Below are 8,593 nucleotides of genomic sequence, written 5' to 3' on the forward strand. Positions count from 1 at the left end.
TTGTCTATAGTTCTTACTCCTAAATATGTAACTGTGTTTTGGTACTGTCAGGTTTTGGATTTTAGCAATTCTGATAAGTACATAGTGATATATTCATTGTTGTTGTTTTAATTTGCAATTCTCTGATAACAAGGGGGATGTTATGCATATTTTCAAATGCCGACTTGTCATCTTTATATTCCTTGTGGTGAGGTGTCCAGATCTTTTGCCCATTTTCTGCTTGGTTACTTATATTATTACTCTTATTAAGTTTTGAGTTATTTGTATATTTTTAATACAGGTCTTTTATCAGATAGTGTTTTGCCTATATTATTACCCAATCTGGGCCTGTCTTCATTCTCTTAGTAGTATCTTTCACAGACCAGAAGTTTTTAATCTTAATAAAGTCCAACATTTTTCTTTCATGGATGTATTTTTGTATTACATCTGAAAATTCTTTGCCATGCCCAAGAACACCTAAAATTCCTCCTGTGTTTTCTTCTAGATGTCTTATGGTTTTGCACTTTACATTTAGATCTATGATCCCTTGTGATTTGATTTTTCGAAATGGTAGAAAGACTGTGTTTAGATTTTTCTTTTTTTCAATGTAAGTGTCCAGTAGTTCCAGCACTACTTGTTGAAAAAACTCTCCCTTCTCTATTGAATTGCCTTTATTTTCTGTCAAAGATCCTTTGACTATCTGTGTGGGTCTGTTTCTGAGTTTTCTATTCTTTTCCATTGATCTATATGCCTATTCTTTTGCCAATACCATACTGTTCTGATTACCGTAGATTAGTAAATTTTGAAGTTAGCGTCAATCTTTAAACTTTATTCTTCTCTTTTAGTGATTTGTTGACTACTCCAGGTCTTTTGTCTTTCCATATAAACTTTAGAATCAGTTTGCTGATATCCATAATATAGCTAGCTGGGATAATGATTTGCTCTGAATCTATAGGCCAAATTGGGAACAAATGACATCCTAACCTTATTGAGTTTTCTGGTCTATGGACTTTCCATTTGTTTAGATTTATTTTTAAAGTTTTTTAAATCAGAATTTTGTAGTTTATACAAATATACAAACTCTGCACATTTTGTTAGATGAATTCTTTTGTACTTCATTTTTTTTTTTTTTTGGTGCTATTGTAAATGGTATTGTGTTTTTCACTTCAAATTCCAATTCCAATTTTTCAATTCTGGTATGTAGGAAATATGTGAAATCAACTTTCACATATAAACCTCATATCCTGTAACCTTATTGTAATTGTATATTAGTTTCAAGAGTTTTGTTGTATATATACATGTCTTACTATCCTTGCTAAGACTTCCAGTACAACATTGAATAGGTGTGTGAAAAGGAACATTCTTACCTTCTCCCCATTATTAAGGAGACTCACTAGTTTATTAGCATAAGTATGATGTTACCTGCAGGGTTTTTGTAGATGTTCTTATTCAAGCTGAAGAAGTTTCCCTCTATTCTAGGTTGCTGAAAGATTTTTTTTTAAATTGTGAATAGATGTTGGATTTTATAAAATGCATTTTTTTGCATCAGTTGATAATGTCATATGCTTTTTTCTTCTTTAGTCTGTTGATGTGGTGGATTACATTGATTGATTTTCAAATATTAAATCAGTCATGCCTGCCTGGTGTAAATATCACTTGGTCTGTGTTGTATAATGATTTTTATACATTGTTGAATTTAATTTGCTAATATTTTGTTGAAAATTTTTGCACCTGTGTTCATGCATGGCCTTGTGGAATGACTTAGAAAGTATACCCTCTGCTTCTGTTTTCTGGAAAAGACTATGGAGGACTAGTATAATTTCTTCCCTAAATGTTTGGTAAAATACATCAGTAAAACCATATGGGCCTGGTATTTTGATTTCATTTCCTTAATAGATATAGAACTACTGAAGTTTTCTCTTTCTCCTTTTATCATGTCTGGTAGTTTGTATCTTTCCAGGAATTGATCCATTTCATTTAGTTATCAAGTTTGGGGGCATAGAGTTATTCATAAATTTTTCATTATCCTTTTACTATCCACAGGATCAGTAGAGATGAGCCTTCTTTTATTTATTTTAATGTTATATTTTCTCTCTTTTTTTCTTGGCTAGCCTATAGGTTTATAAATTTTATTGAGCTTTTCAAAGAACCAGTTTTTAGTTTTGTTAGCTTTTTATATTGATTTCCTGATTTTAATTTTACTAATTTCTGCTCTCATTTTAATTATTTTTTTTTCCTCTGCCTGTTTTTGGCTTATATTTCTCCTCTTTTTCTCACACATACACTCACTCACTCACTCACCACTCACTCATTCATTTAAATTTCCTAAAGAGGAAATTTAGATTATCAGTTTTCAGATATTCTTTTCTAAGCAATTTATAGCAATTTAATATTATAAATTTCCCTCTAAGCACTGCTTTTGTTGCATTTCACAAATTTTAACATTTTATTTTTATTGTCACTTAACTTCAAATATTTAAAAATTTCTCTTAAGACTTTTTCTTTGGTCCATGTATTATTTATATGCTACTTAATGTCTAAACATTTTTGGATTTCAAGCCATCTTGCTATTATTGATTTCCAGTTTAATTCCATTGAGATCTAGAGCATACTTTGTATGATTCCTATCTTTAAAATAAATTCTTATGATACGTTTATGGCCCAGAATGTTGTCTATCTTGGTCCATACTCTATGCCAGCTTGAGGAGAATATGTGTATTTTTCTGTTGTTGAATGCAGTATTCAGTAAATATCAATTAAATCTATAGATTAAAAGTGCTGTTCAGTCAACTTTCCAATAAAAATATTTCACTCTAAATTGGCACTCATACCTTATAGCAAAGTATTTTCAATTTCTCCCTCTCATTCCTTATAACGTTTCTGTCTTTCATTTCACTTATCTATATGTTATCATCACCCAGTTGTATTAATTTGAAGACTTAGATCTAATAATAATAAGAAAAATTAAAAATCTAAATTTTGTTTTTACTTTCTTTGATTCCTGTCTTCTTATTCTCCTTCTCCTTCTCCTCCTCCTCCTCCTCCTCCTCCTCCTCCTCCTCCTTCTTCTTCTTCTTCTTCTTCTTCTTCTTCTTCTTCTTCTTCTTCTTCCTCCTCTTCTTCTTCTTCTTCCTCCTCTTCTTCTTCTACCATAGATCCAAGTTTCTGACCTATATATTGTTTTCTCCTCCAGGAAGAATCTCTAACATTTCTTATAGATAGCTTTGTTTAAGATTTTACTTCTCTTTCATTTTTGAAGGATAAATTCACTAGTATAGAATTTGAAGTTAATGGCTTTTTTTTTTCTTTCAACAATGTAAATATTTCTTTCTACACTTCTCCCGTTTGCATATTTTCAAGTAAGAAGTCCAATGAAATTGATATCCTTGTTTCTTTATAGGTAAGATGTCCTCTCACCACTACTGACTTCTTTCAAGATTTTCTTTTTGTCTTTCATTTTCTACAGTTTGAATATGATATATTTAGGTTTATTTTATTTTTTGTTATATTGCTTGTTTATTTTATATTTGCTTTATTTTATTTAATTGGAGGTTTTTGGACCTGTAGTTTGGTATTTATCATTAATTTTGGAAAATTCTTAACTATTAAAACTTTAAATATTCCCTTTTCCTTATTTATTTTTTAAGATTTTGAAATCTTGCATGCATAAACAGGGGGAGAAGGAGAAGCTGGGTCCTGGCTAAGTAGGGAGCCTGACATGGGTGGGGCTTGATCCTGGGATCATGGCCTAAGCTACCCAGGTGGCCCTGTCTTTGCCTTTTGAAATTTCAACTAAGCGTATTTTACACCTTTTGAAATTATTCCACAATTCTTCGATATTCTATTCTTTTTTGTTTTTCCTGATTCTTTTTTATCTTTGCATTTCAGTTTTGGAAGCTTTTATTGACATATTTTCAAGTTCATAGACTCTTTCCTTTTTCATGTCCAATGTACTAATGAGCACACCAAAGGATTATGCAGTTCTGTTACTGAATTTCTGATTTTTAGTGGTTCCTTTTGATTCTTTCTTAGAGTTTCCATATTTCTACTTTCATTACCTATCTATTCCTGCCTGTTGTCTACTTTTTCTTGTAGAGACTTGATTATATTAATCATCATGATTTTAAATTCCTTATCTAATAATTCCAAAATCTGTGTCCTGAGTATGATTCTAATGCTTTGTCTCTTCAAACAGTTTCTCCTTGCCTTTTAGCATGCATCATAAAATTTTTTTTTGAGATTATTTATTTGAGGGAGAGAGCAAGGGCGAGTGTGAATGGGTGTAGGGGCAGAGGGAGAGAATCTTCAAACAGACTCACTACTGACCATGGAGCTTGTGCAGAGTTGGGGGTGGATATCACCTTGCATGAGAGGAGGACCTTAGTTGAAACCAAGAGTGGGAGGCTTAACCCACTGAGACACCCAGCCCCAACATGCATTGTAAATTTTTATTGAAAGTCAAGTATGATGTGTAGGTAATAGAAACTAGGACATTTATAAGCTTTAACTATAAGGCTTTACACTAATGTGGTTAGGATTTGGATTTTGTTTAATGTTTGCTGTAGCTGTAGGTGTCAAGAGCTTCAGCTTCCTCCTCTTCTCCCACCTGCTTTTGTCTCTGTTTCCCTGAATAACTCCTCTTAAACAGTATCTTTCTGGTAGCTCCTTCAGTGGATACCCTGAAGCTCTGTTGCTGTGGTGGTAAGGTGTAAGGCAGGGGTAAGTTTTGTAATGTAATTAACACTCAGTCTTTCAGAAGACCCATATCCCTGGACTTTGACCGTCCCAAGTATCTCTTCACTTTTCCTACCCCCTTCCCCTTAGGTGAGATAGGATGGCTAGAAGGGAATGGAGTTGGTTAATTACACCTTTATTCCAAGTAGGATAAAGATCTTATAAAGTCTTTTCCCTTTGTTATGGAGAAAAACTGAGGATAACTCAAAATGGTTACTTTTCTCCTCCTCCTACTAGAACCATGAGGGGGCTTGTCTTGGATCTTCACTGTAAGAACCTATGGAGTTCCTGGGACTAAAACATTAAAAGGTGTGCCCCCTCACAAGACTGCACCCTCAGGTGTTCTCACTCTCAAATTAGTCCAGATTCAGCCTGTAGCAATTCACCAAAATTACATTTAAGTGTTTCCACCAATTAATGGATCCAGCAGCTGCTGCTCCAAAAGATCTCTTATGTGATTCTATATATTTACCTTATCACTCCAGATTTTGGTAGCCCTGTCACTTTAGCTCTCTAATGGGTCCAGAAAAAGTCACTGATTTCTAGTTTGTTTAGCTTTGTTCTATTTGAAAGAATCAGAGTCACTACTTCTAAGCTTTTTACATGTCAGGGCTGGAACTGGAGCTTGAATATCTTTTTTATAAATAAAAACATAAAACTTTGTATTTAACATTTCAATGAATATGGAATTTTCACAGAGTTTTTAAGTCAAGATGATTTTAAAATAAATAAAAGTGACTATATTGAAAAGCAGAGTAGTCAAATCTTACTTACCCAAAGGTTTATTTTACTTATAGATTGTCTGTAGCCCTGCCTTGTCACATTTTCCTTCAAGTGTTTCTGATTTGGAGCAATGTTCTTACTGATATAAGACTTACTGAAGTGGTTGGAGTGGGGAAGAAAGAGGACAGAAAAAACATCTAAGATATTTTTCTCTGTTGGAAGCATAACGTAAGCAGTAAGGAACAAGGTTGAGGTAAAGTGAAGTGTTGGGATTGTGGAAATGAATTATATTCTTTCTCAGGCCCCTAATTATCCCTAATTGAGTAGGCTAAGTAGAAAATAGGAGTGAAAAGAGCTTGGTGAATGCTATTAAGGGAAAGACCTTGCAAAGTGTGAGATTCATTCTCTTCACCTTGTGAAATTTTTCACTCAATTCGCAGTGGCTAACACAATTTTCAAAGCCTTTATGTCATATTCATCATCAGAGAAGGTTTATCCTATTCAAGATTTGACAGTCTTTTAAAGACCTTCTTCTGTGACGGCCTCCACTAAAGAAGAAGGGTTATACATTAGTATTTGGGATGTTATATCGCAAAATCTTTTTTAAAGATTTTATTTATTTGAAAGAGAGAGAGAGAGCTCCTGTGCATGCGCAGATGCATAAGCATGGGGAGGAGCAGAAGGAGAGGGAAAAGCAGACTCTCCGCTGAGAAGGGGCTGATCTCGGAATCCGAGATCATAATCTGAGCCAAAGGTAAAGGCTTAACCAGCTGAGCCACCCAGGCACCCCTATATCATGAAATCTTTAATCCCTGCACACATTAGCAGGTAATATCCTTGGAGCGTCCTTTCTGAAGAATATAGTATATTCTAATTTGGAAGGCAAGTAAAATGCTTTCACAAGCATTCGTGCTTAATTGACAATATACAGCTCTTGATGAAGTATCAAGAGTATTTTGTTTTCCAAAAGAACTCCATCTATTAGTTACCCATTGCTGCTTTTAAAAATGGCCCCAAATTCAGTGGCTTAAAATCTTGTATTATCTTTCTGCTGTAAGGTGGCTCACTCAGTTGGCTGGCAATTTGATGGTGGCTATTGGTCTCAGAGACCTCAGCTTATTCCACCTGGGTCTCTCTGATGGATAGCTTGAGTGTCCTAATGGCATAGTGGCTGACTTCACTGAGAGTAAGCAACCCAAGAACCTAAACACCCAAAGTGGAATCTGTGATGTTCTTTATAACTTTAGCTTGAAATTTACTCCCACTATATTCTCTTAGATAACAGTAGCATGATTCAGCATGCCCTAAACAAGGGCATAAATAGCAGGAAGCACAATTATCAACAATAGCCAAATTATGGAAAGAGCCCCAGTGTCCATTGACTCGTGAGTGGATAAAGATGTGGTATGTACATCCAATAGAATATTACTCAGCCATCAGAAAGAATGAAATCTTGCCATTTGTAACCATGTGGGTGGAGGTAGAGTGTCTTATGCTAAGAGAAATAAATCAGAAATAAATATCTTATGATTTCACTCATGTGGAGTTGAAGAAACAAAATAGATGATTATAGGGGGAGGCGGGAAAAGGAGAGAGAGAGAGAGAGGCAAACCATAAGAGATTCTAAACTGTAGAGAACAAACCGAGGATTGATGAAGGGGAGGTGGTGGGGGATGGGCTAGATGGGTGGTGGGCATTAAAGAGCACGCGGTTGTATTGAGCACTGGGTATTCTATGTAAGTGATCAATCACTAAATTCTAATTTTAAAACCAATATTACAGTATATGTTAATGAACTAGAATTTATATAAAAATTTGAGAAAAAAGAATACCATAAGAAAAAGTACTCTAAAAATTAAAAATAATATTATTGATTACTATTTGTGGTGGGTCTAGATATTCACATTTTAAACATGAATCCCTATTTGTTTTTGATGCTGATTACCAGAATTGGAGAAATACTGTGCTTTAATTCTTTCTAAAGCTACAAAATCTTAAGTGTGAGACCTAATCCCTATGTAAACACTTTCTATTTTCAGGATATTTTCTATTTCTATTTTCTATTTTCTTTCTGAACCCGAAAAGAAAAAAAAAAAAAGAAAGCATAGACCATCAAAGATAGCTTGGAAGCTCACTACTGCTTGAATATGTATTTCAAATTTTTAGAGGTATGTAATAATTTTTATCATTTTAAGATGTGTATATTTTAAATTACTTTTTTCCCCACACAATAGTTCCTTAGAAGTAAACCTCTGTTATTCACTGTTTTTTAATACTCCTAATTGTCTAATGGTTTAAATTATATTCTTATTTTTCTCCAATATTATTCTTAAAAACTTAAGGAGAAAATATTTCTTTATAATAGCAATGTGAAAAGTTAGAGCCATCTACTAAAATCCAGTTCTGTGTCTTTGGAGGAGATAGTCCATATTGATAGGCGATAGTTCATATCCATATCTGTATTTTGTCTATAGTAATTTTGAGGTTAGGTACATTCATGCTGTTATGGGTTTCACAAAGTTAAACATGCTTTGTTTTTTAGTTGCATTCTTTCAAAGCATTAGCTTTTAATAAGCTGCATTCATTGCAGATCTCTAAGAGGGGGCAATAATCAGCAGCATTTCCCAAAGTTATTGGAGCATGGAACACTTGGCCCTGAGGACATTTTGCATTGGTGTTTCATGAAACACACTTTAGGAAGTGTTAAATATCTTCTTTCACCCACATCTTGTCTCTATATAAAATTTAGCATTATCAGCAGTGTTTATGTTTGAACCTTTCTCCATACCTTCCTGGAGCTTATTTCTTCATGCTATAGGCGGCATTTTTGTTTTTTTTTTTTAAGGCAGCTGTCACCCAACTACATACAAATCTTCAAATAATCTTAAGTTTTTTTAAGGATAAAAACCAGTCCCTTTAATAAGTCTTTGCATAGTCTGGCCCCTTCACATGTGCCCCCTTTCTCTACATTCACATTGACTTTCTCTCAGTGTTCTACTACTTGCTATGCTCTTCCCACCCCAAGGGTTTTTGTTTGCTGTAACTTCTGCCTAGATCTCTCTTACCTTCCCTTTGTACCTGATTAATTCCAACTTGTCTTTTGTATACAAGCTTGTATTACATGAAATGTCCCTCCTTATCTTACTCATTGAAAGCC

Source organism: Vulpes lagopus, chromosome 1, assembly GCF_018345385.1.
Source record: "Vulpes lagopus strain Blue_001 chromosome 1, ASM1834538v1, whole genome shotgun sequence".
In the NCBI taxonomy this organism is placed as follows: domain Eukaryota; kingdom Metazoa; phylum Chordata; class Mammalia; order Carnivora; family Canidae; genus Vulpes; species Vulpes lagopus.